Raw genomic sequence first — 16,871 nt, forward strand, 5'->3', positions numbered from 1 at the left:
CACAATAAACGAGTCATATTGATAGAATAATTATGTGTTTATCTTTGTTTTTTATTGTTATTCTTCTCTCCGAGCTAGCAACCGTAACTTTTAATCCTGACCTCATATCTCTATAATGTATGCACGCATGGCAAGCACGGGGAAAAAATGGAATGCAGCCGCCGCTACCAATTTAGCGATTCTCCGTCGATTTATGTATCGGCGGTGATCTTGCATAACCGGAGCGAAATTAAAACCGTAAACGCCCGGCGCACTCATCGAGAGAGATATTGCTGAACGTATGAATTTATTGTACTATCGCCACTCGCGCTATTACGATATTGCGCCAGCACATAAATATCGCGCTTATTTAGATACGATTTTTTTCCAGGTGACATAATGCTCGCGATCGAGAAAGACGATGCATTCTAAAAAATATCGATGTGGATTTACACCATGCCGTGTCTATATATACTATATATTCTTACTATGTTGGTGTTAATAATAACACTATGATGTGGATTTAACACCATGGGGTATTTCAAATCCATACTATGTTGATGTTAATATTAATATCAAAATAGTAAGAATTATGTAAATACTATATGAGTTAAATCCATATCGATATTTTTTTGTGTATAAAAATTTCATTAATCTACAACTTGCCACCGTTCGGCTTATAACAGTATTTCTCCAAATATTAAAAGCTTTCATATCTTTTCTTTGAGTGTAATTTAATATCACGTATTAAGGCAGCAGATAGATGTTCGGCGACATTTTTATTCTTTACATGGCGAATATTATATGAAAAATTTTATTGATCTTCAATCTTTAATCACAGCTAAATATCCGACATTTGCCGGAACCGGGTTTCTCTAGCTATTCGGTATAGTAATCTCCGCGCAATTTTATAATTTCGTACATATACATTCAATTTTATATTATTATGTTAACGTATAACGGATAAAAAAGAATCTCTTCTACTCTTTACACGGAGAAATAAATGAGATTGACCTTATTAAGAAGCTATATAACGAGTAACAAGTTTAACGTGTGGCACAACGTGATAGAATAAGCATTAAGAGATACGTACACACACAATAAATTTTCCCTATGGCAGTTGCGTGACTTTAACGTAGTCGTGCAAGTAATATCACGGTAATTACATTCTACTCGCGTGTCATAAAAGCAAGGCGACTCGATTTGTCGCTTAACGTTGATATTACAAGTTTCGTCATGCCTCTTTGCCGATCATCCTCAATCGCATAATTACTGTCGTGTAAATTTTTACGCGTAATGTAAAATTTATTTTTCTTTCTTCAGTTATCTTCGCTGTAAGATTGTTATCCGATGTACGTGAGAGAAATTGTACTTTGTTGCCTTTTTAATGACTATGTTGCTTTATGTTTTATTGACGTCAGATATTTGTACGCATCACCACCAATAATAAAACTGAACTACAATCTGCCTTTCAAAAGGATTTATGTGCATAATAGATCTCTTAAGTCCTTATTGAGATGAAATAATCTGCGTCAAGAAGAGGCATTATGAATGTCGACGACATTGTAGAATACTGTCTGAAATTGTAATTACCTTTCTAATTTTATTCTGTTTGAGGGTACGTTCTTTTTTTATTTTATTATTATATTTTTTTAATTTTGTGTTAAAAAAAGAAACATTGTTATTATCAAAGTAGTATATATATTATTATATTTCTTGTAACAGTAACGAATTTTACAGTTACCTTCTACTTCAACTAGTTGTAGTTGTAACAACTACAACTACAAACCACTTATAATTACATTTATGCAATTGTAGAATAGGCTTTATTTTTTTCTGTCTGTAATGGTAATTTTTAGTAACGCGTAACAAATTCATTACCTTTATCGTTACTTCGATACCTTATTACATTTATATATATGTCTATTCAATTTAAATCATTATTTTATTAAAATGCACTCTTATAATAACGATAACGCGTTATCGTTAAATACTTACTTAATTCAAATGTTACAACCTTTATTTAACAAAAAACGAAAAATGAGGAAGAAATTTGAGTAAAATTTCATAAAAATTTGAGTGAAATTTCGCTTGTGCAAATAAAAATCCGAACTGCAAACGGAGGATTAAAGTCAGTTAAGGTATACTGATCAATTTAAATATAATATATTAAATGGTATCAGAAACAATCCATATAGAGTTTTACAATCGATCCAATGCTAGGCCATTACTGGTCAGTTGCTACAGTTTAGGTACTGGTACAATACTGGCAAACTACTGGCCTAGTACTGGCTAAGTACTGGATGATAATTTGGGCTCAGTACTTTATCCAGTCATTTGCCAGTGATGGCCCAGTACTGGCTGACAACCAGTTATTTGTCAATGGCACAGTACTGGTTGACAAAACCTTGGCTGTCAGTTGACAGTCGTAGCGTTGACTAAGTGTTAGTTTCGTTGTAACTACTGGCGATCCTATATGGGAAGAAGCAAAATTTCTCTAATATAATTGCATCCAAATAAAACGAATGGTTCATCAACGCAATAAATTTCAAAAAACCGTAAACTATCACAGATCAAGTAGCGCAATACTTCTTAACAGTAATTGTTATAATATTTATAGTTATAGTGTTAGTTATAATATAATAATTATAGTTATAATAAATAGTTATAGCAATGCAATTAAGACGGATATAGTTGTTACTGATGAATTTAATATAATGACAATGTGCGAATCGACAACTGTGAATCTCGCTTAAGATCAACGGCCCGTATTTGCGCGACTAGTACCTTTCGGTTGAACTTTAATGCGTCCTCTATCCCCTTATTCTCTATTCTCGTTGGGGCCGTGGTAGCTCTGTCGAGCGGTCTCCGAATGGAGCGCGCTCGCCGCTAATTGGATCCTCCAGATCCGCGCTTTGATTAATTATGGTGAAGCGCGTTTGCATCTTCGAATAGAATAGCGAGTGAGAGGCTTTTGCGCGAACGGTACTCATCGATATCGTTTTTTATTCGTGGCCCGCGACGCGATTCTGTTCTTTTGCGAATTTACGCCCAACGCACGTTTTTCTCGATCGCATTTGCTCGGCTGCCCCGGAATAAAAAAGCGGTCCTTGCCTCTCTCTCCTCGGAATCCCTCTCTTGCTCATGTAATATTCGATTAAATATTCCATCTCGGTTTACACACAGTACCCTATTTTCCATGTTTTATGGCTACATACGTCAAATACGGCGGATTTTATCTAAAAGCTTGAAGAGAGAGAAAACTCTACTCATCTCTAATAAAAATTTTTGCGATCCTATGCGTAAAGGGATAGAGAAGATACAGAAACGGAATAGAATTGAATATAATCGTTATTTATTAGAGCGAGATAGAAAGAGGAAGAAAGAGAGGGAGAGCGAGGGGAGAGAAAACAGAAAGGCGAAAGGGAGGGAAGGAAGGAGACATCATATTTTATTTAAAAACAATGTTCTATTAATAAATGTATATATTAAAACGTCTTATTATATATATTATTGTATTTTATCGGCTTTTTATCAATCAAAATTTGTAATAAATGATATCTCATGCAAGCAATTATGAGATAAGCATAACTAATTTATAGATATCATGACATGTGCAACATCATTAAAAAACAAGAAAAAATAAGTACATTTGTGATATCATCCTAACATGCGAAAGTGATGCTACTTATCGATGTTTCCAATCAACTCGAATCCGGTCGATCATTACGACGCTTAGCAATGGTTACATTAACGACATGTTCGACGCTCATTCGGCCGGTTGGCCAATTACATTTCGTGTGAAGGGTCTTCAACGTAGACGGCTGGGCTACATCCACGGGCCCATAAATTTATTGGACGTTGATGGCTGCGCGCGTAACAATCGGCTGACGTTACCCGGCAGGTAATAATCAAGCGTTGATGACGCTGGAAACAATATGTGCATCGATATCGCGAAATATAAACTACATACAGAAAATCTTTATAAAATTTTGAAAAAAGAGAAACAACTTTATTAGATAAATTCTTTTAAAGAAATTTGTTAAGCTATCCTTACAGAATCTAATATTTTATAGATATAAAAGAGACACGGATAAAGGATGTAACTTTAATGTAATCAAAGATAAACTTTCACATTTTATATATTGTCCGTCCTGTAGCTCTCTGTTTTCTTTTCAAGCGCACAAGCTCTGTGATACTTAAAGTGAAAGAAATACATGTTCATACCGCGAAGCAGGAGAACAGAAGAGTGAAGAGCGCAGAAGCAACTCTGAAAGAAACGATAAACTCGATCCCTTCGCACGCGGACGATACTTCGACGACAGTTTAGAACTCCATAATGTCATCGTTACCTCTTCCACATACTGTGCGCACAGCAGCCGGCATGCGATAGTTCTTGTACCAGCAGTGATACTGCCGACAATTCTATCTCGGTTAATGGCCATCGATGACGACGAGCAATTAAATTAGCGCGGATTACGAGACGCACGATGGTGGGCGCGAAATGAACGAGAGGCAGAGAGACCAGAGGAGGAAGAGTGGGTTGCGGAGGGGTTAGAGGGAAGGCGGATATAAATTTAGACTAGGCATGGCTAGAGCGGCACGATGTTTCAAACACATCTGTGCCGCGTGTGCGATCATCCCTCTCCCATCTCTGTCTTTCCCCCTCTTGTTCCTCCGATCTCTCTTCCACGCAATTTCTCTTCCCTGTACCTCCCGCTTCCTCACCTTTCCCAATTCTCAGTGGTCTCTCTCTCCCCCCCCCCCCCCCCCCCTCTCTCCCTCTCACTCTCACTCACTCACTCATTCATTCACTCATTCAATCCCACCACCCAATTCTCGCTCCTTCTCCAACGTTCTCTCTTTCTCTCTTGTTTCATCCCTATCGCACACACATTCACCCCCAACTGGCGAACACTCGCCGTGCCAAACCCGAATCGACCTGACGCTCTCTGTAGCCGATTACAAATCTGACCAATTAGGCGCACACTGCGCCTGCCGGATCGGAATTGGCAAACGTTCCGAGGGCGCCAACGCCGGCCGCGCGCTCTCTCTTCGAGAATCGCTACATCCCGGCCCAACAGCCTCCAACCATGCACTATCGCGCTCGTGTTCGCCACTCCTTCTCGCCGCTCGGGGATTAATATTAAATGCAGCGTCTGCGAGACCTCGACTTCGATCGGGAAACGCGGCTAATTAAGGTCCACCTGGTGCCCCTAATCCTTACTGCTGCACTGTTTTTGGGTTCGTTAGCCTGCCCCTTTGCCTCTTGGGCAAATTTTCAATTACATTCTTCGTACATTGTATTCTCTTTTGTGCATGAGTCTGAAATTAAATCGAGCTAATCAACAAGAAAGGTACAGTTTAAATACTTCACAAATAGATAATTGCATTTTCCAATTCTGTGGCAATTAATATAAAACAGTGTATTTACAAAATTTTAGTATGTCACTTGTCGATATTTAAAGATTGCTTTACACTAAACACATGGCTTCTCAAACAGCGTAGAAAACATTCCAAAAATAATTCTTTTTAAAAATAATTCTTTTTAAAAATAATTCGTTTTACATTTTCACAATATTTTTAACCAAAATCTGTATTCCGCTCAACAAATGAAGAATTTGATTTTCCTGTTTTCTTTATATAAATCGGATAAACGCTATGAATATTCCTACTTCCGCGCAATATCGGTATCTTGAACTGCTTTTCAATATTTTATTGAGGGCAAACGGGTCGTTGATCGCATTGTTTTCCCACATCCAAAAATTCGAATACACGAGCAACACACAGTCCGGCTATAATTTATTATTCGATGCTGGACCCCCAGCGCGGTCTCGATCTATACAGGCTGCTCATGTACATGCATACCAGCGGCAGTTTTGCAAGAGAGAGAGAGAGAGAGAGAGAGAGAAGGAGAAACGAGGTGAAAAGAGAGAGATGAACGAATCGCGAAATGAAAAAGAGGAACAGAGACAAAGGATGAGGGAAAATACCAAAAAAGAGGAATGGCAGCGCGGTCGTGTCGGTGTTTTATTGCCGGCGGATTTGTCGTATTGACCGACACTTGCGCGGGAATGAGAGGATGAGGAAAATCGAAAAGTGGGAGGGGCGAGAGTGACACCGATCGATAAAATCGGCTGAATTGAACGCTTCATGGATAATTTTCAAGTAAATAATCGTCACAAAGACATTATATTCGCAATAAATTTTAGAAATGACCACTGTTAGAGCGTGGGAAAAATATTAGGACAACATAATCTTGGAAATATTCACATGGAAAGAACAAATTTGCCGAAATATTAAAAAATTTAGCTAGATACAAATTTGCAAATAATTTTATTGGACCATCAATATGTAAGACACTGTAGAAGACGCTCAAGCATAATAGCCAATGCTGCAAAAAGTTTAGACATTCAAGCAACCCACTTAAGGGGATAAAGCCGTCTGTATTATCGACTAAACCATACAATTTTTGTACAACAGTTACTTTTCCCTCTTTTACAGATTCGAAAATCCTTTTCCAGGATTAAAGTATACGTATCCGTAAGATGGAGTTTATGCTAAAAACAACAAAAAATTTCAAAATTGAGATCTTCTCTACCATTTCTTATATCTCTACCAGTTCAATATAATGCTTTAGAGCTATCACGTCGTGGCAATATTTGCTTCATATGAAAGCTGTGCGATCTAAACTTACAAAAAAGAAGTCCATAGATTAGTAGTTTGCACGAAAAAATAACGTGTTCTTAGAATTGGACTTCTAATTAAAACATTTAATTAAAACGTTATCATTATACGAAAATTTATTTTTGTGTGAGATATTGATATAATAATATGTAATGATATGTAAATAATACGTAAATTGTTTATGTGTAAGTCCTATTTACAATATAACTAATCGTCTTTACGATCTCCTGAAGCGTCTTATATAATAATTATTTCGATGATTTAACAAAATCATTTTTAAAACTATATATCTATATTTAAAGAATGATGTTAAAATTTGATTTTTCGGCCAAAATAATAAAGTTCTAATTTGTTTATAAAGATATACAAATTATATGTCATATTAAAAAGCTACTTGAGCGAAGTAGAGTGGTATATTGATGTCTTAGAAAAATATTGAGAAAACGTGAAAAAAATCGTTATCAAAGACAATAAAACATGAGCGGAAAACGCCATATACGATCAAGACAATTTTTCGTGGCTAATAATATTTCTTATGAATTTATACAAGTTTCCAGTTCAAATAAATTGTGCACCGATGATTTTTGAAACTCAGTCCTAAACTAAAACTAGAGTAGTATCATAAATTAAATTGACAAACAATATGTATATATGTATATCCCATACAGCACCGATTATTGCGGAAAGTTTTCAGAAATGTTTCAACCTTTCACGTCTCGTGTGCAACAATTCTGAAAGGATTCTGCAATATGTCATATGAAATGCTTTAACAGAAATGTTTCTAAGATCTATTATATGCAATAAATTGAAAAACATGTTTCAACAGAAAAAAAAATCATGATGTTAAAATGGCTCCAATAATAGAAACCATTATTTAGCCAAGTACTTTTGGTATTTTAAAGAAAGGAAAAATATGCAAGCACAAATTACTCAATCGTGTGTAGTGTAGTCCTTTAATATATAATTTATACATCTCGAAACTTTTTTATTTTAACCGAAAAACAAACAAAATTTAACATCCTCCTTTTCAGATACTTTAGCGAAAGTGTTCTTTCCATGCATAAAACGTTGGATTCCCGAATGTTATTTCGAATAGCTTTCAATACGCGTTCCGCAACATGAACAAACCGTCCTCAATTTGTCAGAGTTGTGCCCCAAGTTGCCGCACTTAGGACAGAAATTTATTATCATCAAGTAATGACGTAATTTCTCCCGGCAAAGTGGTGCTCCGGAAAGTTCCGGCGTGGGTTATTTCGCGCGAAATCGCTTCAAGGATTTCGACGTATTCCACGAAGTTACGGAAACGCACTTGTAAGCAGACCACAGGGAGATTGAAAGTTCGTAGCTGCATCGCGGTCGGTGGACGACGGAACGGAGCAAGCCGACGTTATAAAAATTACATGCATTTCCATCTGCGAGCGATAACATCAATCCACAAGTCTCAGGAATAAAAGAATGGTGGAATGAGTCCCGCTGAATCGTCCGTTGATTCACATTTCCCCCGATGGTTTCTCTTTTCTCTCGAACGTGGCCCTCATACCTTCCTTTCGTTCGTCTAAATCCCGCATACTTCTTTCTTTCGGCACGAGGAAGATTGAAACTGCGGATGGAGCCCCGCGAGAATCTCACAAGAATCACGCACGCAGGGTGGAATTCAAGATACTTGATGGTGTTTTTCTTAAAAGCACGTACGAATTTTAACGCCATTATAAAACATTAATAGCAGATTTACTGTATAAATAGGAACCTTTTGGAAAATTTTTGGTTTATAAAATCTGATCTCTCTCTCTCTCTCTCTCTTAAAACTCATAAATAGTAATATGCGTTTGAAAATTACTAAAGCACTTCGTCGATTTACTGTCTAGTTAACGAATTATAATATATTCCCACATATTAGCTTAATGTGAAATTAAAATTCACGATTACATGTGTGTGTGTGGATTCTGTAGCCTAATTACACAAGAAACAATTAATTTTACTGTAAAAAAATAACATTTATGTGTTAACTTAGATTTTGAAAACTTATCTATCAAATCCACTTTAAAATCTCTTAATGTGACAGTAATTGGGTCTTTTACCCTGTGATTATAATTGCATGGTAAAATAATTACGACTAATAGTTCCATTTTTATAGTTATTACTACTATAATGTAATAATAATTATATTTATAGTTCTACCAAAAATGTATAATTGGAAATGACTATAGTTAAATTATTGTAATTGCGATAATTTTTTCACAATGTAATATCAGTGAGCTACTCTCTTTTGTATATTGTTTTCTGCTGTCAGAAATTCTATTTTTTTTATAACAACTCGCGAAACACATAAGAATGTATGCGAATATGTATTCTATACTTCATATTACTAAAACAAATATATAATTTATACTTCATATTACTAATAGTATAATACTAACCGATACTAATTGAATTTCGAATCATAAAAGAAAGAAATGATCAAAGAAACAATATTTTTAGCAAGAAATTTTTAAAAATAAAAATTAAAAAAATTTTTCTGAGTTTTGATAAAATTCCTTAAAAATCCTTGTTGAAGGATTTTCCGATAAAAAGGAAATCCTCCAAAAATTTCAGATTCTTCAAGTATTTGTAGACAATAAACACCCTATTATTAAATTAATAAAAATCTAATATAAAGAAAGAAAATAGAATAAAAGCTATGATCGCATGTAAAACTCTTTATTCTTTTATACCGGCGTGAATAATCAATTTAAGGATTAATAATGAAGAGAGTTCGAAATCTGGCAGTTGGTTTGGCAGCCAGTCAAACCGTGTTGGAGTGATATTCTAATCGTTCACCAGCTGCGGATGTAAAAAGAGAAAAAGAAAAGGAAATAAAGATGACGTCAAGTAAAACACGAGCGATAGAGAAGAAAGAGAGAAATCGTTAACGCGAGTCCAAGTTCGACTTGAATAGCTGACGTTTCTCGTCTTTCAGTAAGTGTCGCATTTTAAGCGTTGAGGATCAACGAGACCTCGACTTCAGCTTCTGTTCGCATTATGGCAGAGGCATCCGAGGTCGGTGCGGAGAATGTAAATCTCGACGGTACTTGGCTATGACGCTCTTTTTAGTTACGTGATATTCTCCAGTAGTATGCAACCGATCGAATGGGCTCTTTAACCGAAGTGTGTCAAGAACTGTAAAAACGGATTTAACATAATAAACTCGCCTCTTGGCAGTATAGCGTCAGTAAGGATTTAATGGGATATGTGATTCTTGTAATATTCCTTACGATCAGTACTATCATAGCCAATTTAAAAAATTGAAGAGGAAAGCATGTATCGCTCTAATGCACATAAAAATTTCCTGTGGATATATACATATACATTATTTCTACGAAAATATTTATATTATATTGCGCATGAAAGGATCAGTTTCAAAGCTAAAAATAAAAATAGAAGAAATTCTCATTGAATTATATATGGTAAATATTATAAAAAAAATAAGAATCGCAAAATATTTTTTACTTCATTTGTAAATGGAAAGTATAATTGTGACGGACATATACGGATACAAATTGTAATAACCTTTGAACTGTAAGAATAATACAATAAAATTCTCGCATCGTCGTCGATACGTAAAATAATCGAATACGCGATGCGCCGTATTCGTATGAATTTATTTAAATTTGATATATACACAAACAACACATACACACACACAGAGATTGTAGGACGGCCAGATTGACATTAAAATAAAGAAGCAAATTTCATTGCTTCGGTAACGCGGCTCTCCCTTTACCGGCAAATGTACACAGCGCGAGAAATCCTTCGATCTAGAGGGGGCACTTCACGTCCGCGCGTAAAAAAATTCACTTTGCATTTTTACAATTTGCCGGAAAAAGGGATTGACGTGGGATTGCCGGTGACGAGACGCAGTCGCTTTCGACGCAATTCAGAAGGGTCGGCGGCCTTCGTCGTTGCGTCTTCGCTCATAGCCACGGTACTTAAGGCACTCGTCTGCCGACGATTCAAATTTTAATTCAATTACGAAAACGCGACAAAAACCGTACCTTTTCTTACATCTCCAACAGCCAGTTTTGCTTTTTTTTCTCCTGGAAATTCTCCACGCTTTATCCCCACCTCCCTGTGTTGCATCCCCACAGCGAAATCTAAATTTAATTATGACCCTTCACGTAGCGTTTTAGTACTCACACCATCGTCCGTGGCTTATCTCCTTGCATCATCCGCATTGGACGGAAAGTCGCGCGATTTTGCCCCTTTCTCTTTCTCTGAGTCGGAACAGAATCGTGAAAAGTACTTGAAATCTTAAAGGATATTTAATACTCCCATTAGTTCTTGATCTTCTCTTTCACATCGTGTCTGTCGCCGATAATTTATTATCACGTCACAAATACTACTAAACCTCAAAAGTAACTCAAGATAAAAAAATTATTATTATTATGTAACAGCAACAATTATGTTTCTTACATTAAATAAATATTCTCTGAGCTAAGATATTAATGAACAAATTAAGCTTGTTATATTCTAAACAATAGAAAAACAAAGGGAGGTCAAATAGACGAGCAAATAAAGATGAAGGAGATAACTTATTAAATTGCAACTACTAGTCTGTGCAAACTACTAGTCTGTGGACTACTATTTTGTAAGTACAGATTACACGGCTTTTATACAAAGCAAATGTTATCACGATGTGACAGCTCTCTAGAGCGCCATATTGGACTAAAAAATGGTAAAGATTTCAATTTCGAAACTTTTTGTCGTTCTTAGCATATACTCCACCTCACAGGCACGTATTGATGCGTATACTTTAATCTTGGAAAAGGATTTTCGAATCAGTAAAGGAGGAAAAAGGTAATTGTTATACAAAAATTATTGCGTTTAGTATCAATTTTTTCAAACAAGTATTTTTCTAACTGCCTTTACAGATTAAAAAATCCTTCCCCATAATTAAAGTACAAACGATAATGTAGTCCAAACCGGTCGACTTTATGTCAAAAACGAAAAAAAGGTGGAAAATTACAGTTTTGTTACCGACTTTTAGACGTCGACTCGTAATAATACTTTATATACTAGACCAAGAGGCCACTGTAGTAATTTTGTTACCTATAGCGACAAGTATGGAAAGTTGGTAACTTTTTATTTCATGTAAAACATAAAAACAATACATATATATTTAAGCCCGATCGCGGTCGCTTGAAGGGGAGGTGGACTTTTCCCAAATACGTACAACTTTACATGGAAATTCCATGTAAAGGATTACCACAGATACCTATCTCGTGCGTGAAAGCTAAATTTATTTTTAAGCACAAAAACACATATACCTATCTTGAAGAATTGTTATTGTTGCGAGATGTAATTACAGTCATTAAAACTTGGAAACATGATATTTCGAGAAAACTTATTTGACGTTCCCGAGTTTCTACCATTTTTTTTAAAAATTGCTGCCCGAGCAGTCATTCTTTATATTTTCCAAGCATAGCGCTCCTTTAAATGCGCGTTCAATATTCGTAATGAAGAACTGCATCTACTTCACAGTCTTCATTCATTCATCGCGAATGCCTTTGTCCAGTCCTTGTCTTTCTTCGCTGAATTCGCGTACGTACGGATTCCCTTTCTTCACTTCTTGCGAATCTGTCCATTTCCTCTTTCCATTTTATTTATTTATCCAGCCATCTTGCTACGGCATCAATTTCCCTTGAGACCTTGTAGCCTCCACGATAATTAAACTAATACCAATTAAACGTATACCGACGACCGTTAATTAATGGTTTCTGTACCATTCGAGCGCGGCTGCCGTGCTGTTTGTAATATTGCGTTATGCGAGCGCGAGTTTGGGTGGCTGCTAATTTTAATGCGACGCGGCCACTCTCAAGCGATGGGGATTATGTTTTCTCGCGTAATGTTTACATAATTTCCTTTCTCGTATTTTGTTCGCCTAATAAATTTCTCGTGCATGACTTATTAAATCCATGAGCGGATTAATTTCTTGGGTACCTGGTTTTAATTAAAAAAACGGAATGGCTAGCAGCTTGGAATGCTTATCAATAAATGTACATGAGGTTTTGCGTGTATTATAATCATTTGGTAATTGCGTATAAACGTGATATTATATAAATGTATCATATGTGACATGGTATCATTTCAAATGTTCCAGATACATAAATATCCTAAAGCGCACTCTTGATTACGAATACTTGATAAATATTTAAAACATTTGCGTAATACTTTTACTTTACAACTTTAATTGAACGCAAAATCTTTAAAGAACATATTTAATCGTCTATCTTTGTGCCCAGCTTAATGCCAAGATCTTCTGGATGTCGGGAATCTGAATGAGAGGTATGAAATTACAAAAATCTGGATCGGTCCTTCCGGTACGACCTGGTATTTAATGCGATAGAACGGGGTATTCTAATTAAACGGTACACGTCTGACCTACGAATGGAATGCCAAGACCGGCATCGATTACCCAACCAATTTGCGATGAGACTTGCCGTCTCTCTGTCTCCCTTCGAGTCAGTTTCCGTGAATCTCTACGAGAAAATGCCACGAATGCGGCTGTGTCTCACACTTAAGATCAAAGAATGCGACGACGATGAAGTCGAAAGACCGATGAATTAGCGGGAGTGGTTAAACAACAAAAAGAATAAGCTTTACACGCGGGTAGTCTCTATTAATATTATAATTAGGAAGAAACAAGAGAAGAAAAAAGGAAGAATTATACAATCATGAAAAATGAGATGTGGTATATATAAAGGGCATCGAATTTTTTTTATAATGTAATATAACTTCTTAATTTCACTCTATTAATTTCTCATTTTAATTAAAATTTTCAATTGCTGGAGAATATAAGTTTCAGTGCATTTCTTGAGTTGAAAAGGATGACTTTAATGCAAATCCAATATATGAACTATATGTATGACTTAAATTTTCTGTGAAAAATAACACTATATTGCATACACAAAAATATATTTACACATTTAATCGTTTATAATATAGTGTTATTTCTATGCGGAAAACTAAATTACACGCACATGAAGATTTATTATATACTTGGATCTGCAATGTTAGAAGAAACGAGAAAAGAGCTATAGTTATTTCGGTCTGACGTCTAAGATCGCGATCTTAAATTCCCGTAAAATTTCGCGACGGAAATGAAAAAGCAAAGCACAATTCGCATGGGAACTGATCCGCGTCAACTGTGAACCGCAACATATCCGCCGTGCGTTCTCGTGGACGGGCTACGGGTAGGATTAAGTAGCGACGCGTGCTTCCTGACAGCTCCATGCCCGGGCCCTTAATTCGCTCCTCGAGGGAACGTGACCTGGGGATAAATTTGAATTTGCACAAACTGCACTTGCCTCTTCGCGTCGGCGGGACTCAAAAGAGAGGAGAGATAGGGTGGTAGCCAAGTTCGACGACGAGTAGACGAAGGTAGAAAGAGAGAGATTATAGCATCGGATGGAAAGAGAGGGAAAGAAAGGGAATCGAGACAACGGTCTTAATAGCCGGTACAATAGAGGCTAGGCGGACAGAGGTATGATCTTCGAGTCTTTTACGTCGCACTTGACGAAACAATAGTCGAACGAGCGAGCCCGGTAGAGCGATAGACTGGCGTGCTGTTAGACGGAGAAGAGATAGAGGGTTAGTTGAGAAATGCCGAAAGAGAGAGAAAGGAAGAGCATAGGAGAGAGAGGGGGGAAGGGAAAGGGAGAGAAAAGGAGAGGAAGTAAGAGAGGGAGAGAGAGAGGAAGAAGGAGGGGAGGGAGAGAGGGGGGGACGGAGAGTGTACACTCGGTAGACGACGAGGACGAGGACGAGGACAACAATCGTAGCCCCGGGTCGAGTTTTAACGACGTGCTCGGACACAGTCATCGCATCCCTCCACCTCAGTTGCACCGAGTTGCATGTAAGCCTCGTGCATCCCCTTACCTACCTCGTCGCTCTTTTACCCTCCGATCCTCTTGTCTTCGTTGATCCGAGAAGCCATCTCGCTCTCGTACTCGCCCGAAACGGAGCGAATGGGAGAACAGCTCGAGAGCTTCGCTTTACCGAACTGTTATACTAAATTCCGTATACTTCGCGACCTCGCGTTAAACGTTCGCCATGGCAACGAAACAAATCCTCCGAAGTGAATGGGTTTGAATAAATAACTGTACGAGCAAACGAACCATCAAGATACATTCCCGGGTAATTCGTCTCTTATTAAATAAAAATATTTTCACACAATTATATTAAAAATGTATCACAAAACCAAATTTCAATGGATTCAAATCTGTGCCCAGACTGGACGTTAAAAGTATTACGTAATAATAGAATTAAGATTTAATGACTAATTTAATACATAGTATATTGTGATGGCATATTTATAATAATATTAATTACTAATAGCAATGAACGATTGATGAATAACGATGATTGAATAATGACGGTGAGCGATGGATTATAACGCGTAATTACAATATATAAATAAAAACTACGCTACGAGACGAGAAAATTATTCGAACAAACACTTCTTCAATATCACCCATGTACTTTTACTCTGGAATTATTCATATCAGTTACCAATAATTCATACGAGAACATCAACCGCTACTTCTTCCTTTTCCTTCTCGTCCCTCTAGTTTACTAGCTTCTAGCTTTACAACGCATCTTTTATGATTCGAATCTGCTTTGTGAGCACTCCGTCGCTTAACACGGAAACTTTCGGCCGTCTCATCCCCTCGTCACCTCCACGATCGTGTCCCTTTGCGTTTGCCGGAGCTTTATTGCGCGCGACGTTACATATCAGCGACGATGACAGTTTCTATTGCACAAGCATTTCTGTGTACACGACAGTAGATAATGCGCGCCAATCAACGATCATCATGAAGCTGTGAGACGCATAACGAAAACTCCTCCGAATCGTAAAACGCATGTAGTCGGATAATTAAACATAGCGATCGATAGAAAGTTCCACTTCCAAGAAGTTCAGGGCCCCTATTCTTGAAAAGAAACGTATACGGAGACTAGGGATATACTATAATATATTATACGTAACATATACTATAGTATTAGGTTAGGAAAAAAGTCCCTTTACAAGTAAAGGTAAAAAGACTTTTAAAGGACATTAAATAACTGTGAGTCAATTGAGGTGAGAATATAGTAAAATGGATATTTAGCTCGTTCATACTAGCCACGAAAATTCCAAGATCTACCATGTATTGATCGATATGATATATGTACACTGAAAATGACTCGATATGAGTTGAAACGTTTGTAATTTTAATATAACTGAGAAGAATATATAATATTTTATTATTAAGAGTTGATAGCACAATAATCCTGCTTGGCTCGGAGTCCTTTTTTAATTATTTATTTCGTTTTTAAAGAAAGGGTTTTAAAGCTAGAAATTTCTACTTTTGAAGGGTCACTATATTTTTTGAATTTATGTGAGTTTTGTAATTTTCACATATAGAAAACTATGAGCTGAAAAAAATGAAAAATTTTCTTTTCACTTTGTAGGTCTGTAGTGTGCCCAAAAAAAATTTGAGCAAATTTTTAACTATCTATCGTGAAAGCTGGGAGCTTTCCTTACAAAATCGTTTTTAAAAATGTTCCTACGATTTTTTATTCCTGACTTACTCGCGGATTAAGTAAAAAGAAACATTCTGACTTTATAACTCCGTTAAAAATCATAGTATCGCAATTAAAAATACAGATTCTTAAAGCTGAAAAGTTGCTCTATCAAGTGGTGTAATTGCCAATTTTTTAAAAACAGAATATATGGGTTGCTAAAAGTCTTTTTTACCAACTTGTAAAAAGACTTTTTCTCTAACCCAATATTTCCCTAGCTTTTCGTATGCGTTTCTTTTCAAAAATAGAGGCCCAGAACGAGCGACATGAAACCTCGAAAGAGATATCGAGATATTCTTTTCGATATTCATATAAAATGAGAATATAGCACAGAAATATAGTGAGAATATAGCGCATATAGTATAAAAACTTGCAGTAACATTGCTAAAACGTTCCAATGTTACTGCAATATTACTGGGACGTTGCAATGTTGCTGCAATATTGTTAAAACGACGCAATGTTGTTGCAATATTACCGAGACATTCCAATATTACTGCAAAATTGCTAGAATGACTTGTGCTACATAGGAAGCGTCAAAGAGATTTGGCTTGAAATAAATTGAAGAAAAAAGCTGCGATGAAAAATATAATTATGAAGATAGAAGTACG

The sequence above is a fragment of the Mycetomoellerius zeteki genome, unplaced genomic scaffold (assembly GCF_001594055.1).
Source record: "Mycetomoellerius zeteki isolate Tzet28-1 unplaced genomic scaffold, Tzet1.0 scaffold106, whole genome shotgun sequence".
NCBI classification, from domain to species: Eukaryota; Metazoa; Arthropoda; class Insecta; order Hymenoptera; family Formicidae; genus Mycetomoellerius; species Mycetomoellerius zeteki.